The sequence below is a fragment of the Coenobita brevimanus genome, chromosome 1, assembly GCF_032717465.1.
Source record: "Coenobita brevimanus isolate Jiangsu-jjx chromosome 1, ASM3271746v2, whole genome shotgun sequence".
NCBI classification, from domain to species: domain Eukaryota; kingdom Metazoa; phylum Arthropoda; class Malacostraca; order Decapoda; family Coenobitidae; genus Coenobita; species Coenobita brevimanus.
The window spans coordinates 35777986-35801220 of NC_136954.1; the positions used below are offsets into that span (position 1 = coordinate 35777986).

At 43.2% G+C, this 23235-nt stretch overlaps 1 pseudogene; it reads left to right on the forward strand.

The window, feature by feature from the left end:
• The window catches only part of LOC145394155 (glutamate receptor 1-like), an 804310-nt pseudogene that overhangs the window by 6343 nt on the left and 774732 nt on the right, over positions 1-23235 (forward strand).

Genomic DNA, 23235 nt, shown 5'->3' on the forward strand with positions numbered 1-23235 from the left:
GCCACCCGCGGATATACGCCAGTTGTATAAGGCTTAAGGAGTACAGGTGAGAAGTGCATGTGGGAATTTGGTGTTGGAGCGTTAGTGAATGGAGTCTGTATATATAGTCTGTATGTCATCAATGGAATCCAGAAAATGTGTGTACATGTGATAACACATGAACAGCATACTACTACTACTGTTACTACTACTACTACTGCACAGTTTTTTTGGGAGGTCTACCCCGGTGCAGTGGCCTAGTTGTTAGGATTACTGACTAAGAAGCTTCCAGCCCGATAGCGCCGCGGTTCGAATCTTGGTGTTGGCAGCTGACGCCATGGGACTCAGGTGTCCATTCGCCGTTTGTGAGTTAGTAGGTAAAATGAGTACTTTGCGTAACACGTAGGTATGGCAACTTTGGTGACCTGGGTGATACCCTGGCCTTGTATTCCAAGATAGTTGGCGACCTCCCCGCCACAGCCTCACAGACCGAAACTGAGCACCGTGGCTAAGCGCTTCTTGGCGTTTGGCCCCACCTGTATATTTTACTGGGTGTGATCAACCCAAGTCAGGACTTTCAGAAGCACTCGCTACCAACCAGCCCACCGAAGGCCTCAGAATTTTGGTGAAGTTTCTATAAGCAAATTCCCACAGATTCATTAATGCTTAATAACAGGTTTGAAAATTGCAGATAGCGAAATTAGACTAAAGTAGGTGGCAGGTTATTGAGTCTCACAAGCCGGTATGTTACAAAGGTCACTGTGGGACATCTGAAGCTTTTGTCCCCATTGAACGCGACCGATCTCATCTCATTATGCAGGTGAACGTCTGAAACATTTGCAAGACGGAGGGGAAGCAACGACATTTTTTCATCAAAATTTCAGCTTCCGTAGTTGAATTGCAACAGCGAAGCGTATACACTGCATTAAGACCGAAGTAGAAATGTATGAACTCAGATGGAGAGGGGAAGGAGGACTGAGTGAAGTTTAGGGAGGAGAGAAGGATAGGCGAGGGAGAAGTGAGGGAGTACTGAGGGAAAGAGCGAGGGGGTGAGGGAAGGAGGATGGAATAAGGGATTGTGGTTGGCTTGAGGGTGGAGTAAGGGAGAAGGGGGGTATAAGGAAGAAAGGGAGGGAGGGGAGAGGGGAGGAACGGGTGAGGAAAAATTTGGGAAGAAGTGAGGGAGATGATGATGATGGAAGCGTTAGGTGGAGTGAGAGAGCAGTGATAAGAGGTGAAATGGAGTGAGAGAGGAGTGAGGTAGAGATGAGGTAGAGGAGAAGTGAAGCAGCGTATGAGGGGGAGAGAGAGGTGACAGAGGGAGAATAGGGAAGGAAGAGCATGGGAGATGTGAGGTAGGGATGAGAGAGAAGAGAGAAGCACAGGCTAGGCGTGAGGGAGCAGAGGGGGTGCAAATGAAGACACAGGTACAGCATTATACCCGTAGCATTGCACATTTAATAGTCGTAACACCTTCAGCTCACTCGCGCATCATCTTGTGCTCAAATCCCCATCTTTGGTAAATCCCTAACGCCACCTACAATATCGCTCGGAGGTTGTGTGACCCTTTTAGGAATCTGGTTACTGCCGCCATAAGCCTATAGAGGTGCCCATAAACCCGCTTCAACCCACCTGTTAGTGTATCGAGAGTTTGTAAGTGCATTTAAAAACTCTCATAACACTTTCTTGTATATTTACTTCGACGCGGACGCATAGCATAAATGAAAGTCGAAGAAGTAGTCATTTTTCTGCCAACTCACGGCCAGTTAAGATAAAGTATGACGAAGAAGAACAAGATGAAGAGGACGTGGAGGAGGAAGAAGATAAAAAGAAGGCTTATATTTATGCCTGTCAGCTGTGCGAGTCATTAACCCTTTCAGGTCAAGGACGTAGGATAAGGGGTGAAGCAAAACTTTTCCCTGATATACAGATTGCTTGTGTGTTTTATACCGTAAACTTAGCGAAGGTTATGGCCTCCTGAGAATTTTCATCTCGACTCCGATGCTCTTGACAAAACCTACCGTGCTTCTTGCCAGGAATATTCTTACATTAAAGCTGTCTCACAGACATAAAAGGGAAAATGATACTGACGCTGCCGATGACGTGGAGAGAGAGAGAGAGAGAGAGAGAGAGAGAGTTTGCCTGTGTGAGTCTGTCTGCAGACCTCCTTACTTGGCAGGATCTTTTACCTATAACAGAATAGCGCTTACGCACAGAGCCATATTAAATTATCCACATACAGTTACGGGACGATACTAACTTTGATACATACACGGCGATACCCTGCACCCATTGTATACACACACACACACACACACACACACACACACACACACACACACACACACACACACACACACACATACACACACACACACACACACACACACACACACACACACACACACACACACACACACACACACACACACACACACAGCCTACTGTACGCTCAAGCATGCATACTGTTGCTCTTTTTCACCACAGTCTCTCACACACGTATAGAGAGAGAGAGAGAGAGAGAGAGAGAGAGAGAGAAGGAGAGAGAGAGAGAGAGAGAGAGAAGGAGAGAGAGAGAGAGAGACTACAGTGTTCATATTTTAGGTTGCATATGAGGCATGGTACCACATCATCCTGAGCAAATTTAGCATATTACACCTGCCCTTCTCATGCTCATCGATGATCTGAACTGCTAGTCTTGTCCACTCATACACGATTATTTCACAATTCACATACCCACCCGCTGTCCACAGCTTCCATCACACCTGTTAATAAAGCAATCATGACGCGACTGTGTGGCACACCTGGTTTATCAGGTACAATTTTCGTCTGAGGTAAAAGAGTTTTTGGTTGTTGATGCATCAGACTCTTAACTCCATCTTTCACCCGCCAATATCTTTCACGGGGAAATATCCCCTAATGTACGGAATAAACTCATATGGCATCTTTCGAAACAATAGTGAATAGATCTTACATGAACAAAAGAGAAAATCCCGTCCTTATTGTCCTATTACCTTGGTGTGTGTGGGGGGCGTCGCTTCTGTATTCAGGTGTTGGTGTGGCTGTGTATGTGGGCTTTACTATTTTCACATCAGCTTGACCTATACTTGTCATGCTGTCATCCTGAATACTGATGTGCAACATGAGTTTAACAACAGAATATGATGTTAGTCACGAAGAAGTTCTTTGAAAAAGATGTTTAACCTTAGAATTGTCTTTTTCTGCCACCGAGGTACGCGAATCAAACAGTAAAAAAACACCAAGAATCTGGATAAATTTAAGGAAAATAAGCGTTTAGTCATTATAAAATCGCCAAGATAGTGTGATAGAGTGGCTGGTATATTGAAATTTGGCTGTGTAGGTGGGACAGCATGAGTGAGAATGAGTTCTCGTGGGAGATGTTGTGTTACCATGATTATTCGTTGCGTCTTGGACCGAACAGAGTGGATAGGGGAAAGGGGAAGAGAGGAGGAATTCCGGGATGGAGAGAGATGGGAAAGTGAGAAATGGAAAGAGGGGTTAGAGACATTAAGATATAGAGAAGAGGAGAGAGTAGGAAGAGAAGAGGTATAGTAAGAGAGAAATTGAAACAGTAAGAGAGAGAGAGAGAGAGAGAGAGAGAGAGAGAGAGGACATATGGAGAACGGTAGGGAAGAGAATTGTGTGGAGAGAGAGAGAGAGAGATCTGGATATGTAGAGTGACTGCTGACTAATGTTCATAGTCTAGGTTGCATATGAGACATCGTACCACATCTTCCTGAGCATATTTAGCTTATTACACCTACTTTTCCCTTGTTCATCAATGATCTGAGCTGCTAGCTCTGTCCAGTCATACACGAGGATTTCACCATTCACATACCCACCCGCTGTCCACAGCGTCCATCACACCTGTTAATAAACCAATCATGACGCAACGCTGTGGCACACCTGGTTTCATCGGCTGTTTTCTCGACTGAGGCAAAAGAGTTCTTGGTTCTTGATGCATCAGACTCTTGATTCCCACGTCTTTCACCCGCCAATATCGTTCACAGGGAAATATCCCCTAATTTACGGAATAAATTCATATGGCGTCGTTCGAAACAAAGTGAATAGATCTTACATAAAAAAAAAAGAAACACTTATCCAGGCCTTTTTGCCCTGTTACCTATATGTGTGTGTGTGTGTGTGTGTGTGTGTGTGTGTGTGTGTGTGTGTGTATGTGTGTGTGTGTGTGTGTGTGTGTGTGTGTGTGTGTGTGTGTGTGTGTGTGTGTGTAAATGCAGAAAAAGGCCAAAGGTTTTTGTGTATGCATTGAGTGGGCTTCAAGAGATGGCAGTTCCGGGATGCGGCACATCAAAGGCTGCTGCCGGCACGGTCTCTTGCGTCTTTTTAGTGGCAGGAAAGCATTTTTATTATAATACGATGATGCTACACAATATGCTGAACATTGCATATGAATACTTATGCACACTGTACATATGTTACATACGAGTATGTTTGTGCCAGAGCTTCTGTCTTGTCTGTCATGACACAAAACAAGTGGGATGGTTATGCATCAGAACACTGTCTCGCACAGCAGTGTTGTTATTAAATAATACACTTTGAGTATTTCACTGCAGTGGGTGGTCTTAAATCATTACATCCAAGAAAATAATTCTCCGCCTTATGCAGCGAAGTGGCTTCTGGTGCATAATTTAAATGTCAAGGGCAGCACACATCTCATCCACATGTTTTTAGATCTGCTGTATCTGGAGCAACCTCTGTAATAACCCAGTATTTGTGTTTTGCTGTACAACCCAATCACATTCAAAGGTTGGAGTGAGGGAGGCACAAGGAGGGGAGAAGGATGTACGAGGAGGACAAGGGGTCTAGGAAGAGAAGGGGATTACACAGGATTACACAGGAAAGCAAACAGCAACAGACCTTATGGTCCTTTCGAGGCTGCTTGTTAGAGAAAACTATGACTACAAGATCTAACTCTACATGCTGTAGGATAAGGATAGTAAAGCAAGAAGGCTTCCCCCACCACCAAACCCTCCAGGAAAAAGTGAGAAAAACCACCATACAGCATGGAAAAACTGACATGGAAATTTTATAGGAAACACTGGAAAGGAAAAGTCACATTCTGTAATACTTTATCTATAAGCTACCCGATAGAGTAACCTGAAAGAGAAAGTAAACAAATAAAATAATAGTTACGGCATGACATTATAAACCGGTACATTGAGTTAATGGGAAGTCTGTGGACATAACGTGGAAACTACACACTGCACAGTGTGGATGTTTAGGGGTGGTGCGGCAGCCTTGCCTGGCGCTTTTAAGGTAGGCAGCAGTCAATCAGGCCCTAGCTCCGTTTGCTTCACTGAGACAAGGAACTCTCCCCCGTGGGACAAGTACACAAGTTTCATCCTGAAGCAGTGACCCCTGGTACATTAAAAAAAGCCCGATGGTGGTCACTTGACTAACATGGACCCTCAGTGATCCACAGCCCATCACAGGTCTAAAGTAAGAGTAGTGACCGTTAACTCAGGGTTATCTGTGCAGATCCTAATATGTGCTTATATTGCTTTCTTTGCATTGGGGAGATTGAAAAATATATAAGACGGATGTCTTAGATAAAAGGGGACTGCACAGTGCACAGTGTGGATGTGCAATGCACAGAGTGGATGTTTAGGGGTGGTGCGGCAACCTTCCCTGGCGCTTTTTAGGTAGGCAGCAGTCAATCAGGCTCTAGCTCCATTCACTCCACTGAGACAAGGAACTCTCCCATGTGGGACAAGTAGACAAGTTTCATCCTGAAGCAGTGACCCCCGGTACATTAAAAAAATCCTGATGGTGGTCACTTGACTAACATGGACCCTCAGTGATCCACAGCCCATCACAGGTCGAAAGTAAGAGTAGTGACCGTTAACTCAGGGTTATCTGTGCAGATCCTAATCTGTGCTTATATTGCTTTCTTTGCATTGGGGAGATTGAAAAATATATAAGACGGATGTCTTAGATAAAAGGGGACTGCACAGTGCACAGTGTGGATGTGCAATGCACAGAGTGGATGTTTAGGGGTGGTGCGGCAGCCTTGCCTGGCGCTTTTAAGGTAGGCAGCAGTCAGTCAGGCTCTAGCTCCTTTCACTCCACTGAGACAAGGAACTCTCCCCCGTGGGACAAGTACACAAGTTTCATCCTGAAGCAGTGACCCCTGGTACATTAAAAAAATCCTGATGGTGGTCACTTGACTAACATGGACCCTCAGTGATCCACATCCCATCACAGGTCGAAAGTAAGAGTAGTGACCTTTAACTCAGTGTTGTCTGTGCAGATCCTAATCTGTGCTTACTCTATATTACCTCATTTGCTTTGCGTAAATTGAAAAACGTATGATGACGTGACGTGACGCTATGTTAAGTTTACGGGGTGTCCTGTAGACATGATGGGACTGCACAGTGTGGATGTTTAGGGGTGGTGCGGCAGCCTTGCCTGGCACTTTTAAGGTAGACAGCAGTCAATCAGGCCCTAGCTCCGTTCACTCCACTGAGACAGGGAACTCTCCCATATGGGACAAGTACACAAGTTTCATCCTGAAGCAGTGACCCCTGGTACATTAAAAATATCCCGATGGTGGTCGCTTGACTAACATGGACCCTCAGTGATCCACAGCCCATCACAGGTCGAAAGTAAGAGTAGTGACCGTTAACTCAGGGTTATCTGTGCAGATCCTAATCTGGGATGTAAGGGACAGTAGGAGAGTATAATGGAGAGCAGGAGAGTATAAGGGAGGGCAGAGGATATCAGGAGGGGGACCAGGGAATATATAGGAGAAGAGGGACGGTGTAAGTGGAGATAGGGATGATATCAGGGGGAAGGAGGGTGCATGGAAGTAGGGGGGGGGGGATGTAAGAAGGGCAGGAAGGTGGAGGGGATGACAGGGACAGTGTAAGGGAGGCAAGGAGAGGAGTTAGGTGGGGGCGTGGGTAGAAAGGAGATCAGAAGGACGTAAGGTTGGGTGGAAGGATGTAAAGAAAAGAGGGTGTATGGGGACAGGAGGGTGCAGGGGATGGGGCAGGGAGGGAGGGGGCAAAAGGGGGTCCTGTAGCAGTTGTAGCAGATTCCATTCCTGGCTGACAGCGATCGAAAGTCCCTCCAGTGATCACCTCGTCCATTGCCCATTGATGAAAAATAGGGTAAATTGCGTGGCCTCGTGCAGGAGAGAGCTAACGTGTGTGTGTGTGTGTGTGTGTGTGTGTGTGTGTGTGTGTGTGACAGAGAGAGAGAGAGAGAGAGAGAGAGAGAGTTCAGTGAGAAAATCAAATCTCATAGACAAGCATTGTGCTTAAACGCTTCTTGGCATTTGGCCCCACCTGTATCCTTTACCGGGTCTGATCAACCCCAGATCAGGACTTTTAGACGCACTCACTACCAACCAGCCCATCAGAGGCCCCAGAATTTTGGTGAAAGTTTCTTTTAGCAAATTCCCCTAAATTCATTAATGCTTAAAATCAAGTTTTAAAAAATCCATACAGCGCAGTGAGACTAAAGCAGGTCACAAGTTACTGAGCCTCACAACCCGGCATGTTCCAAAGGTCACTGTGGGACATTTGAACGCCTGGGACAGTTGCAAGTCGGAGGGGAAGCAACGACATTTTGTACATGAAAGTTTCAGTTTCCTTAATAGAGTTGCAACAGGGAAGCGTATACACTGCATTAAGATCGAACTAGAAAGGAATGAACTCAACCGTAAAGGGGGAGGACGACTGAGGGAAATTTGATGAGGAAGGAAGGACAGGCGAGGGAGAAGTGAGGGAGAATTCAGGGAAAGAGGGAGGAGTGAGGGAAGGAAGAACAGATAAGAGAAAGGGGGAAGCTTGAGGGAGGAGTAAGGGAGAAGAGAGGTATAAGGGAGAGAGGGAGGGAGGGGAGAAATGAGGAATGGATGAAGAAATATTGAGGGAAAAGTGAGGGAGATGATGATGATGATGATGATAATTGATGAGAAAGGTAGGGCGAGAGAGAAGATATTAGAGGTGAAATTGTGTGAGTGAGAATTGAGGTAGAGGAGAAGTGAGGCAGGGTATGAGGGAGCGAGAAGTGAGGGAGGGAGAGGAGAGAAGGAATAGCATGGGGGCAGTGAGGTAGAGTTTAGAAGGAAGAGAAGAGGAGAGAAGAGCACAGGAGAGGCGTGAGGGAGCAGAGAAAGTGCAAATGAAGACACAAGTACAGCATTATAGGCGTTGTATTGCACATGTAATAGTCGGAACACCTTCAGCGCACTCCCAGCATCAACTTGTGCCGAAATCCTTGTCTTTGGTAAATTCCTAACGCCACCTAATATATCGCTCGGAGGCTGTGTGACCATTTTTGGAATCTGGTTACTGCCGCCATAAGCCTCTTGAAGTACCCATAAAGCAGCTCAACCTACCTGTTAGTGTATCGAGATTTTGTAAGTGCTTTTAAAAACTCCAACACCCGCTTGTATAATTATGTACTGTACCTCGACGCAGACGCTGAGCGTAAACGAAGATCGAAGGAAGCAGTCAAAGGGTTTTTCGCCAACTCACTGCCAGCTAAGATTGTTTCGGCCGTATGGATTCCTCAACTATTATATCAGCTTGGAACCCCACAGCTGATCACCAATTTATATATCAGCTTAGACGTGACCTCTCTATTCCAAGCAAGGTTAAACGTTGCGCCTGGTCGAAGTCACTTCCGGCTGACACACTCCACCAAAACGTCTTCTCACACACTGCAGATGGTGGGAATCGGTGTAGAATCCTGTTGAAGGAATGTATAGGTAACGTGTGCAGGTGAACTGAAAATGAGCAGACTAAATCTCTCTCTATTGGCCACAGAAAGATACAACTGCGACACTAAGAGAGCTCAGAGTTATACGTCCCTCGCCTTCTAATGATATTGCGTTCGCCGTAGCTGGCCGGCGTCCCTTCTGGGTGTGGCGCTGGGTCAGCAAAATCAGAGGTGCTATACCTCCACAGACAACTGGGATTTATGCATGAATAGAAGCATCATAACTGTACCATGTACATTTCACACCTCAATAAAACAGTATTGATTACATTAAAATATACCAACAAGGTAAAATATTTCCCCCAAGACTTAAACATACATACAATTTATATTTCTCTATCGCCTTCCCTTTACTCTAGTGTTTGTAATAGAAAATGCTGGGCTCTGCAGTCCTGATCGCTCATCCTTCCCATGCCTCACTTTACAGTGAAATGGTGTTTGGTTACTTATCATTCACACTATGTTGCACATTGTTAATTAGATTAAACAACTTTATATTTAATATGCAACAATAGTGTGAAACTACAACTAGTCATGGGAAACAATATTGGCACCAGAACAAGAAAGTATGAGGAAGAAGAACAAGAACAAGAGGAGGAGGAGGAGGTAGTAGAAGGAAAAAAAAAAAAAAGAAGGCTTATACTCGTATTTATGTCAGTCAGCTGTACGAGTCATTAACCCTTTGAGGCCAAGGACGTAGGATAAGGGGTGAAACAAAACTTTTCCCTGATATACAGATTCTTTGTGTTCTTTATACCGAGAACGTAGCGAAGGTTATGGCCTCCTCAGAATTTTCATCTCTGCTCCGATGCTCTTGACAAAACTTACCGTGCTTCTTGCCAGGAATAATCTCACATTAAAACTGACTCACAGACGCAAAAGAGTAAATAATACTGACGCGGAGAGAGAGAGAGAGAGAGAGAGAGAGAGAGAGAGAGAGAGAGAGAGAGAGAGAGAGAGTCTGTTTCTGCCAACCCCTTTACCTGGCAGGATCCTTTACCTGCGACAGAAAATCGCGTACACACACAGACATATTAAGTTATACACACAATTAAACCGACGATACTAACTTTGATACATACACGGCAATACTCTGCACCCATTGTAAATATACATTCCAGCACACAGTCACACTTGTATACATAGGCACACGCACACATACATTCACACATGCACACTAAAAAGAGGAACAGTGTCACTGTTGCTCTTTTTTACCAGCCTCTCTCACACGTACATGGACGTAAATACATAATTGCATACATATACACATACATTTTTTGTATAATAATATTCGGTAAAATCACACCTATCTGTACACACACACACACACACACACACACACACACACACACACACACACACACACACACACACACACACACACACACACACTTAAACTATCTGTATTTGTCAATTTGTGTGTGTGTGTGTGTGTGTGTGTGTGTGTGTGTGTGTGTGTGTAATTGGGTCGCTGCTGCATTGTGATGTTTGTGTGGCTGTGTATGTGGGGCTTTACTACTTTCAATCTTGGCCTAAATTTGTCATGTTGTCATCCTGAATGCTGATTTGCAACAAGAGTTTGACAACAGAATATGATGTTCATCACGAAGGAGTGCTTTGGAAAGGATGTTGAGCAGTAGAACTGCATTTTTCTGTCATTGAGCTACGTGAAACAAACTGCAAAACGCCAGGAATCTGGTAAGATTTAAGGATAATAGAGTATAGTCATTACAAAATGCCTAGAGATAGTAAGTATTAAAATTTAGGAAGGATAGTATGTGATGGAGTGGTTGAAGTATTGTGGTTTGGCTGTGTGGGGGGGGGGGACAGCATGAGTGAGAGTGAGTTCTCGTGGGAGGCGTTATGTTACCATGATTATTCATTGCGTCTTGGACCGAACCGAGTGGATAGGGGAAAGGGGAAGAGAGAAGGAATTCAGGGATGAAGAGAGATGAGAAAGTGAGAAACGGAGAGAGAGTGCAGGGAAGAGGAGAGGGAGAGAAGAGAAGAGACATGGTAAGAGAGAAGTGGAGACAGTAAGAGGGGAGATATGAAGAAGGAGGGGAGAGAGAGAGAGCAAGGAAAGTTGGGAAGGAGAGGACAGATGGAGAGCGGTAGGGAGGAGAACTGTGTGTGTGGAGAGAGAGAGAGAGAGAGAGAGAGAGAGAGAGAGAGAGAGATCTGGAAAGCGAAAGTCACTACTGACTGATGTTCATTTTCTAGGTTGCATCGCACCACATCTTCCTGAGCATATTTAGCATATTACACCTGCTCTTCTCATGTCCATCAGTGATCTAAGCTGCTAGTTCTGTCCAGTCATACACGATGATTTTACCCTTCACATATCCACCCGCTATTCACAATATCCATCACACCTGTTAAAAAAGCAATCACGAGACGAGACTGTGGCACACCTGGTTTCATCAGCTATTACTCTCGACTGAAGTAAAAGAGTTCTTGGTTCTTGATGCATCAGACTCTTAATTCCTACATCTTTCACCCGCCAGTATCGTTCACAGGGAAATGTTCCCTAATGTACGGAATAAATTCATATGGCGTCGTTCGAAACAAAGGTGAATAGATCTTACATAAAAAAAAAAAAAAAACTTATTCAAGCCTTCATGTCCTGTTACCCGTGTGTGTGTGTGTGTGTGTGTGTGTGTTTAAATGTATTTGTGTGAATGCAGAAAAAGGCCAAAGGTTATTGTGTATGCATGAGTCGGGGCTTCAAGAGATGGCAGTTCCGGGATGCGGTGCATCAAACGCTGCTGCCAGCAAGGTCTCTCGCGTCTTTTCGTGGCAGGAAAGCATTTTTATTATAATACGATGATGCTACACAGTATGTTAAACATTACAAATGAATACTTAGGCACATTTGCACATGTCTGCTACATACGAGTATGTCTGTGCCACAGCTGGTCTGTGAGTGATGGTGGGTTATGAGAGGTGGTGGGTTTGAGAGGTGGTGGGTTATGAGTGATGGTGGGTTATGAGTGATAGTGGGTTGTAAGTAATGCTGGGTTATGAGTGATGCTGGATTTGAGAAATGTTGGGTTATGGGAAATGGTGGATTATGAGTGATGGTGGGTTGTGAGTGATGGTGGGTTATGTGAGACGGTGGGTTGTGTGAGACGGTGGGTTGTGTGAGACGGTGGGTTGTGAGATGGTGGGTTATGAGAAATACTGGGTTGTGAGAGATGGTGGGTTATGAATGAGGATGGGTTATGAATGATGATGGACTGTGAGTGATGGGCTGTGAGTGATGATGGGCTATGAGTGATGATGGGTTGAGTGATGATGGGCTATGAGTTATGATGGGTTGAGTGATGATAGGCTATGAGTGTGATGTTGATCTATGAGTGATATGGGCTATGAGTGACGATGGTGAGTTATGAGATGGTGAATTATGAGCAATCAAGCCAACCAGCAAGCCAATCAACCAGACAGTCAACCAACCCCGTCGCATCCCGGATGCCAGTCTCCCGTTCCGTGATTCGTGATGCACCCAGGTTCCGGGCCCCAGATGACACCCCTCTTCACTTCCGGAAAGGGTCAAGCCTTCCCCGTTCCGCGACCATCCAGCAACGAAGCCAACCAAACCGGTCAATCCAATCAATCAGACAACCAACCAACATTCCCCGTCACATCCCGGATCACAGCCAGTCTCCCGTTCCGTGATTTGTGGTACACCCAGGTTCCGGGCCCCAGATGACACCCCTCCTCACTTCCCAGAGCGATCAAGCCTTCCCCGTTCCGCGACCATCCAGCACCCAAGCCAAGGAGGCAATCAACTAACCTAGACAATCAACCTGACAACCAAGCCAGACAAGCAACCAGACAACCAACCAAATAACCAAGCCAGACAAATCAACCAACCAACAACCCCGTCGCATTCCGGATCACAGCCTGTCTCCCGTTCCGTGATTCGTGATGCACCCAGGTCCCGGACCCCAGATGACACCTCTCCTCACTTCCCAGAAGGATCAAGCCTTCCCCGTTCTGTGACCATCCAACAACCATGCCAAGCAACTAGCCAAATCAAGCAAGCAATCAACTAACCAAGACAATCACCTAATCAAGACCAACCAACAACCCCGTCGCATTCCGGATCACAGCCTGTCTCCCGTTCCGTGATTCGTGATGCACCCAGGTCCCGGACCCCAGATGACACCTCTCCTCACTTCCCAGAAGGATCAAGCCTTCCCCGTTCTGCGACCATCCGACAACCAACACAGCCAACCAAGACAGCCAACCATGCCTTCCTCCAACTCTAAACCTCGAGTTGTCAGGCGGCCCAGCTCTTTCCGTGTACGGATACAGTTCGCTTCACCTGTGCGGGGGTGGCCTCGATCTCACCCGCCACGGTTGGATCAGCGGAACCTTACCGACCCGGCCGTCACAGCCGGGTGAGGGATACAAATTTGGAACTTCTACTGTACAATCCGGACCAAGTTTATCCAGTCTGTATATAACTTTACACTGAATTTACACTTAATGCTGTTTGATGAAGAGAAACGAATACCACACGTGTTACATAGAAACTAAAAACACGGTACATAGAAAAAACAACAATATCAAGTTGTCGCCGACTGCACATCACTCAAACCAGATTTACATGTAGCCCGTGAATTATAAAAGAAAAATTAATAACTTGGTTGAGATGTATAATATAAAACTTTGGGTTACGCTGTCGTGTTCGGGAAGGCTTTGTCTATGAAGTTTGCGGAAATAATCCGTAAAAATTACGCGGTATCAAGTAATAATAACATTGGCAAAAATCGGTGCAAAAAAAGTTTTCTTAAAACTCCGATTGTACTTCTACTGTGTGTGTGTGTGTGTGTGTGTGTGTGTGTGTGTGTGTGTGTGTGGACTGGAGATTGACATTACTCTTGTAATGTTTCTTCGTTGGATGTTACATAACACACAGGCTAGTGATTAAAGCTGTAATGGAGAAATACAAAAAGCAGTGAAGTAGAAAGGGACGAGCATAATGAAAAACAGGGAAAGGAGAGGAGAGGATTAGGGGGAGGCGTGGCTCAATCGGTAGAGAGGTGGCCTGCCGTTCTAACGGACCCAGGTTCAAATCCCCGCTGGGGCAGGGAACAGTTTAAGAATTTGAATTTCATTAAATCAGGCTTTACTGATCTACCAGAAGACCCGCCGACATGTCGTAAAAATACCCCCGCTAATACCAATACACCAGTCCTGTATGAGACAGCCCTAGCATGTATTCAATATGGACGGTGGGTGTTAGCGCCGAAGTGGTGACATGAAGAGGTGTATGATACGTAGGACGACTGCTGGGCCTTGATAGCAGGCTGTGAAGCCTATGCCCAGAGTCGAACACATTAAAAAAAAAAAAGTAAGATGACGCGAATGTTTGGGTAGGACAGTAATTTTAGTCACATTGTAATACATACTGTGCACTGGAGACCTCTTGTTCGACAGACCTGCACGGTCAAAATGCAATACGATCACATTTAGGCTAGTTGTCCTATAAATAACATTCAGAAGAATATAAAGTCGTAGAATGCAACATAACTGGCTAAGGATGAGGTATTTGAGAGACGCCAACGCTTACCAGACGACGATCGCGGGTCACTCTTATTCCACGTACTAGGAACTGTGGAAGGAACATAATATAACCTTCAATTGGGGTGTTACGTAGTATATAATATCCGACTGTGTCTACGTATTGAGCAAGTCTTTGAACACAGAATGAGGTAAATCATTATTTAAATAGTTATATAACATACTCTGCATGAACATTTTCCCATGTTATATACGAGTATATGTTCTATAGATACTACAGTACATGAAATTATATACCCGTATTGTTGTTTGTACATGAGCAGTTCTTCCCTAGTAATTTGTTTTGCATGTTGCGCCATATTATTCACTGGTATGTTATATAATTCCCCTTTACTGTCGACATGGTGCTGAAGAGGGGTGCCTTCACGCAGTAGAACCGATATAACCGGATATAAAAGTCTCTCAACTCCCTCCATATCTCCCGAATGGAGGAAGGTGCACTGCAAGAAAAAGACAGTTTCAACCTACATTGTACCTGGTTCCCGGCCAAGTGAGTGTTTGTGGCTACAGCAGTAGCAACACAAACGGCAGCAAATCTACTACTGTTACTAGCCTACTGTCAACATGACACCGGTAATATAAAGCGGGAGGCCATTGCGTAACAGAAAAATTACCAGTAAAGAATAAACGTTATCAACTGACCATTACTAATGACAACATGGCTCCCTGACTCCATGGCCGGGCCGGTGCTGTCCCTCTCGTGGTGGCGGGGGGCGGCGGTCAACACAACACGGCCACGTAATTTTAACTTTGCTCTAGCTTTATCCAAGCATTTTTTTAAATCATTTTAACGAAACCTTATTGACCTTGATAGGTTTAATATAGGATTTATTAAACCTTGTAACACGTGGTTTCTTTCTTAAGTGTACGAAATCGTCTAGAATGAACAAAAATATGACGCTGTTAATATCACATATAGCTTGCAAGAAAACATTAAGGCGCACTCTGCAGATTTCGTCACTTACGAAGAAATGTAATGAAGTCTAAACTCTAATCCAAAGATGACACTGCTTAAAAACATTATGATTATTTTTTATATTGCAGATGCACCCAACTCCTCCCCACAAGAATCATACATAATATTATCAACAATGAGTGTCGAATCATTCGACTACATGTAGGTCACAATAACTTACTGCAGCCAAAAGCTATATGATTAGCTTTCTCACCACAGGTAAATTAATTATATAAACCCAGCGTATCCAAAAGATTGTCTGTTGATATGAGTACAGTGGAATCGATCACATAAACCCAGCGCCACCAAGTAATTTACTGTTTCAAATCGGTGGCGCACTGAAGCCAGGCCAGCCAGAGACGCCATGGCGAGGCATCTGGTTACTCTGCAGTAGGGGTGGGGGCGGCCATCACCCAGCACACGTTATTTTATTTATTTATTTACTCCTTTAAGGTATATATTTTGTGCGAGTTTGTCCTTCCGCTTTATTCGTTTCAATCCAATGACTTATCATAAGTGCCTTGTTTTGCATATTACACCTTTATTTCCCTGTGTATGTCATGTATGTCCGTCACCAACATGGCCTGAATCAGTTACGTTGTTGCTGCGTCCCCAGGCTTATCTGAAACGTGAACCCAGTGGATTGCAGGCTTAAGCTGCTTCCTTTAGTCCACCGTTCTTTCGGGAAACAGGGTAGGAGTTGAGGAACGTGTGTATAACCAGGCAGTTGAGCCGCCCGGTTATATCAGCGTCACCAAATGAAGGCGTCCCTCTCCAGCACAGTTAAGTACAAAAGAAAAATAGGTGTAACAGGCAGAAATATATGGCAGAAGAGTTGTTGCCTCTAAGTCAACGAGAATAAGACAAACCGTCGAGCTGAAGAGAACATCAAGAGGAAGAATAATACAAGAAAACAATAAAGACAAATATATAACTAAAGGACTAGGAGTAGCGTTAGTGAATCATCCCTTCACAACGATGACCTCTTTTGTATATTATTCTTGCTGCCTTCTGACGATTTTATTCAGCTTTGCAATGGGTTAAAGAAATCCCTCTTATCCCCGCTCACCTCCTGATGTCTCCCTCACGCCCTCCCACAGGCTAAACAACGTGGTCCGGTGCTAAGAAAAGGACAGTTGTCTAAGGCGTTATGTAGCGACGAGGATAACAGTGAAGGAGAGCAAAACACCTACCAAACAATAACTGAATAAAACAAACAAGACATAGACAGGCAGACCAATACAGACAGATAGATAAATTCCTAGACAGATACAAATACAGGTAGGTAGATAGACAGGTAGACAAATAAAGACAGATAGAAAGATGGAGAAAATAAAAACCTTCATCGTGAAGTGTGTTGTGGTGGCCGTCCCTCACCACCACGAGGGAATATCCAACAACACTGCCACGGCGTCTCTGATAACCAGAGCCTAATGAATTAACGCTGTCAGTATGCTGGCAACCAGAGCCTAATGAATTAACGCTGTCAGTATGCTGGCAACCAGAGCCTAATGAATTAACGCTGTCAGTATGCTGGCAACCAGAGCCTAATGAATTAACGCTGTCAGTATGCTGGCAACCAGAGCCTAATGAATTAACGCTGTCAGTATGCTGGCAACCAGAGCCTCGTGAATTAACGCTGTCAGTATGCTGGCAACCAGGGTCTCGTGAATTAACGCCGTCATAATGCTCTGGCCGGATAGACCGTTGGACAAATTCTGTTTGCCTTTCCAGTTCCACCAGCCGTATAATAAGCTTGGAGACTTGGATATAATGTCAGTGTTATAAGTCTTATTCTTTGCAAGACAGTAGTCACTAACAGTAGTCACTAAACAGTAGTTGACTTGTTTTATTTCTCTAGTAAATTTGTGGTTTTTACTTAACTGATATTTTCAGAACTATAGACAACTGTTCCAATCTCTTCGTAGGCCAGCTGTATGTAGTTACCGTCCTATGATGCCACTAAGCCATCACCACCAGGTAAGATTCACCACCTGATAATTATCAGCTTTTGCAAAATAGTGTTTAATAGTGAAACTGTTGCTGATTTTTATATGCAACCCTTCCTTTTCGAAAATTCTCTCCTACTCTGAGAAATCGTCTTTCGATAGCGAGAACTACGGGTAAATAGAATGTACATCACCGTACCGACGGGGTTAAAGTGTGTGTGTGTGTTTGTGTGTGTGTGTGTGTGTGTGTGTGTGTGTGTGTGTGTGTGTGTGTGTGTGTGTGTGTCGATTTGGACTTATTTCACTGACTGTCATGAGTGGATGCAACGGTGTACAGTCTGGGGCAAAAGCTGCTTTATTGTTCCACTGCGTCAGTTTGGCATTTGGGACATGTCTGCCACATTCCTATATGACGCATCATCTCAAAAAGAAAATAATTTGGGGACGGGGAAACATATCAAGCCTCTTCCTTAGGATTATTTGCCAGTTGAAGGAAGTGAGAAGTAAAGGTGAAAATTAGCCTAACGTGTGTCCGCGACTGTACTTGATCTAAATTATAACAGATACAACCGTATCATGCCCAGATAAAATGTTGCCAAAGATAAAGTTAATTTTCAGGTAATGGAATGTTAATAATTCAGCCATTTCAAATAGTCCTGGGTTCTCAGTTTTATGGGGACAAAATAGAATTATTAATGGAAAACTTACATCAGTTACCATATTGATCGTACTTAAGGATATGCACACCGAATAAAAGCAAGGTTATTGCCTGATATTTTTCACTGCAGAAATACCATTGCTTCCTGTAGTAGAGATGTGTGATTCACTAACAAAAAAATAATAAGCATGTAATTATGAGACGACTCAACACATTTCTAGTAACATCAGAACACTGCTGGTCTGGTGGATATAAATAACAGTTCCAAACACGCTGGCATCGGCCAGTTTGCGGTGGGTGGGTTGGGAGGCTTTTGGCTTGCCACCCAGCTGAAGTTGGTTCGAGGCCTGCAGCCCCTCTGGCCCGGAACAGGGCGCAGCGCAGGACCAGAACCGACTGACCCCGTGACTGGCCTCCACCACGACCGTGACCACAACAGTGACGTCGCTAATGATGCCTCAGGAAGAGTTAAGCTCCTTCGGGAGATACTGTGTTTGGGGTTCACAGTTTTCAAAACGTCCCCCTTCTGTGAAATCACCAGCCATGTCTCGTTAGTCGCCGGGGTCGTATAAAGTCCTCACAAAGACTTTATGCCATTTTTTTTCAAAAATTTACTCTCGTTGCTGATAATGATGATATGTAATAATAATCATCACATCAATTTGTGTTCTGGGTCAATGAATTTCTGAAGTAGGGTAAATAGTGATATTACCTAACGCAGAAAAAATAAATGCAATGTAATGCAATGTGTGTGTGTGTGTGTGTGTGTGTGTGTGTGTGTGTGTGTGTTTTATAAGTCCCATCAGTACTTTGGTGTTTGTGTGTGTTTTATTAGTCCCATCAATACTTTTATAATTATTTTCTGTTTAATACCAAGCTGTTATTTTCAGCTTTAATAAGAGGCTTCTGGGATAAATGAATCAGTAGTCTCTTCAGTAGGCTGGTGTCTTTATTCCTGTTTCCCAAAACGTTTTTATTCAGCTTAAGAAAAACATTTACTGAAGGGTTTACAGACAATACCCCTTGACCCTTTCATGTACTACTAATCTACTCGTAAAGAAACTCTTGTGCCGAAGTAGTTAGAGATAAATGACTATTTTAAACGGGTCACATTTTCCGACATGCAATCTTCAAAACAATTATTATCACAGTTTGTGTGTGTGTGTGTGTGTGTGTGTGTGTGTGTGTGTGTGTGTGTGTGTGTGTGTGTGTGTGTGTGTGTGAGAGAGAGAGATATTCTAATCATTCCACTTACTTAAATGTTAAGTGTCTTGTATACTCTTTTTACTTTGGTATGGCCCAAAATCACTCTCTTTCCATCTCGAATGCTGATTTACTAATAGAGTAACACTTCTATATGAACATGATCACGAAAAATTGCTATAGAGGAATCCAGAGCCGTAGCATTGTCTTAATTTCTGTCACTGAGTAAACTGCAAAGGGACGAAAGTCTGGGGCAAATTAAGATGAAAACAGTATAGCTGTAAGAGTGAAGATATCATCATGATGATGATGATCATCATCATTATTATCATCATCATCAAGGGACGAAAGTCTGGGGCATATTAAAATGAAAACAGTATAGCTGTAGGAGTGAAGATATCATCATCATCATCATCATCATTATCACCATCATCTCTTCCCAGGCGAGAAAGGATTCTGAGAGCCAAAAATAAACTGGTAGAATGAGATTCTAGCCAAATTTTGCCCAGCTGCATGAGCCACTCTCCCGCCTACTCACCATTCAAGTCCCCGGAATACTGGCTCCACCCGATAGATCAGAAAACTTAATTCGCAGGTAGCTTCACACTCACCCATCTGTCAGAGTCAGCCCAACGCCTGTCAGGTTAAAAGTAGGAGAATATATAAGTATGAATAAAATGTTTTATAGTCGTACATAACTAAAGTTCAACAAAGTTTATCAGTAACGTTTAGTATCCATTAAACTTACAATGTTGTAGTTTTTGTTGTGGCCACACGGCTCATGTAAAACGTGTTCATGTTTTGACTTGCCATACAAGATGTCCAAGACTTACTGATTCTGTTTTTTAAATTTTGTTCTAAAGATGACTGCATTCCGACTACATTAACAGGTGGAGAACTTAAACAGCATAACGTTTATCAAAAATGTTACTATAATTTCAAATATTACTATAAATTCAAATTACTCTATTGTCCAGTTACGTTTGTGTGAGAGATATCTATCTAGTTATTATGTGTTCATCTCGATTTTTATAACTGTGATATGTCTATAACAATTCGTACTTAGCATGATGAACTTTTATGAACTACCAAAACAATAGCAGTCATAGTTCTTGGGATAGGATGGAGGAGGAGGAAGGTATCCAGTCGTGTCCTAAAATGCCGGACCATTCTTGTTTCCCTGGTTTGGGACTCGACTAAGATTGGGTGATATTTTGGACTGAGGCTGATAACGAAAAAAAAAAAAGAAAATAACGTCACTGCCCACATTTCATGATTAAAAAAAAAAAAAAAGGAATTACCGGTACTGAGAACAAAGTTGCGTTAATCTTAGCGTATGACAATTTCATTATTTATGATACTTCATCTCTTGGATATCGTATATCAGTGCCATGCTAGTCCTCTTAGTATGTTGATTGATATCAAACAGGTAATCCAAAATACACACTGTTAGATTTCGTTGACACCCATGTAGCAGTACGGTATTATCAGCTCAATCGGTAGAGACGTGGCCTGCCGTTCTAATGGACCCAGGTTCAAATCCCCGCTGGGGTAGGGAATAGTTTAAAGATTTGAATTTCATTAAATCAGGCTTTACTGATCTACCAGAAGACCCGCCGACATGTCGTAAAAATACCCCCGCTAATACCAACACACTAGTCCTGTATGAGACAGCCCTAGCATGTATTCAATATGGACGGTGGGTGTCAGCGCCGAAGTGGTGACATGAAGAGGGGTATGGTATGTAGGAGAACTGTTGGGCCTTGATAGCAGGCTGTGAAGCCTATGTCCAGAGTCGAACACAAGAAAAAAAAATCTATCTGTCTATCTATCCATCCATATATAGATAGATAGATATAAGACGGGTTCATATTCTCCTAAATCCGAAATTGACGTAAATTTTGATAATAAAATAATCGGACACCTAGCGTCGGGCAAGAAGCACCATACGAGACTAACAAAGAAATGAGCAGACATGGCCCCACAAAGACGACGGCCATTTGTAAAGAAAGGGAAATGAGGAATGGGAAGAACAAACCCAGGACAAACATAACAGTAACAACCGAAGGCAACTCGTCTGCACTATAGGCTGGTAACGGGGGAGTGGATTAGGAAGATGAAGAGTAATTTACTGATTTACGGCATTACAGAAAATTGTTTCTGTAACTTTATATCACTGGGGGAATATTACGCCACTAATGTAACGCTTAATCTGTCTATAGGCAGGGAGGGTCATAAGGGATGAAAAGGAGTGGCTTAGGAGTAGTGTGTGTTGGGGAACAGTGTCCAAATCAGCAGTGCAGTTGAATGACTGACAATGTGCAGTAGGTCTGGTCAGTGTGAAGGTGACATAGTATATATATATATATATATATATATATATATATATATATATATATATATATATATATATATATATATATATATATATATAGTATACATACATACATATATACGTACATACAAACACACACACACAATATATATATATATATATATATATATATATATATATATATATATATATATATATATATACAATATATACCTACTTCTATCTATCCATATACCTATCTACGTATCTGTACTGACAATCGGCATCATTTACCAAACAATTAATGGACCACAAACACGTAGCTGCAGACTCACGGAGAATGCGAGATCAATTTGCCATGTTTGTGTTTTTGAAGTGTGTCAGATGTGTTCTTCAGAGTTCCTCTAATGTCAGAGGTCTCACTTCAGCTGAATAAACTCGTCTGGAGATAGTAGGTAAAAAAAATGAGAGCAGTGTTCATCTCATAATGTAAATCGCTGTAGGAACGCTTGTAGGGAAGAGAGAATTTGGTCTGCTACCAAGATAAAAAACTTGTTCAACTCCGGTTACGTGAAAAAAACAATGAATAAAAATACAAGCCTGTTAGGAAACTTATTCTCCTTGATTTCTTTGGATAAAAGTAAACACGGACAAGAGATTGGATCCGAGAACAGTATAGTTTTAGCTTCACACCTCACCCACCATGCAAAAGTGCCGGTATAAAAATAAGTAGAAAACTGGAAACTGTATGGACTAAATTATTACGTTCGTGTTTTTTCACATATTTCATGTAATCTATCGGATACGAAAACTATAATATGTTGGTGTCAGTGGGCGGCGACTCTATTAAAAATGAGAATGGGAGTGAAATGCTGGTTGTTGAGAAGGATATTGACTCGGTGTGAAGAGCTGGTGGATGAAGACTAGAAGTGGTGGAAGAATTTTAAGTCATGGCAGTTAAAGAAATAGGCGGTAATTGTCTACTATCTATTTATAGCCAGCCCCCTTAATCCCATTAGGGATGGCCACAAACAAATCGACTCCATGTCGCCCTGTCCCCTGCCATTTCGCTGCCTTCCTCCCAGCTCACACATTGAAATAATGTATCTTGTATAACCTGACCCTTTTTAACTCCCATCCTTATTCAGGATCCCCTTCATTATTCACTATTCATCATTTTGTTCATTATTTTTCATATATTTAACCTAACAAGTGCTCCTTTGGGATTCTGTCCCCCTCTTAAAAAAGAAACATCAAAACATTGATTTGCTCGTCTCATTTTTTGTCTTACAGAATGAAAGAGTACATCAAACTGGGTTCAGAAGTGCAACTCTCAAAGCTTAACTCACCTTGGTTGGGTCGTGGTGAATTTTAGAATTAACTCGAAACTGCCTTATGAGAAATGAGGCATGTTCTGCTCGAGGAGTGTGTATGCAGTGTAGGGGAGGCTTACACTAAGTGAACTGGATTGGACACCTAATCAAGTGGCAAACTTAAATTTAGTGTCGTAAAAAAAAAAAAAAAAAAAAAAAAAAAAAAGTGGTAACGAAGCCAGAGCATGAGTTGGGTGGTAGACTGTCCCTCCCGCTCCGCCAAGCACGGGAAGGACGCCATGCAGATTACTGTATATTCTTGTTACTGTCAGACGTTTACATGTTGTCATGGTCAGATGTCTCCCTCATATACAGTACACTTTCACTTCAAGGGGAATATCTAAAGGTGAATAACCTAGCTCGGAGACAATAAAAATAAAATAAGAACAGACGTCTTGTACTCAATTCACTCTGGCAACGCTTACGAAGTAGAGACT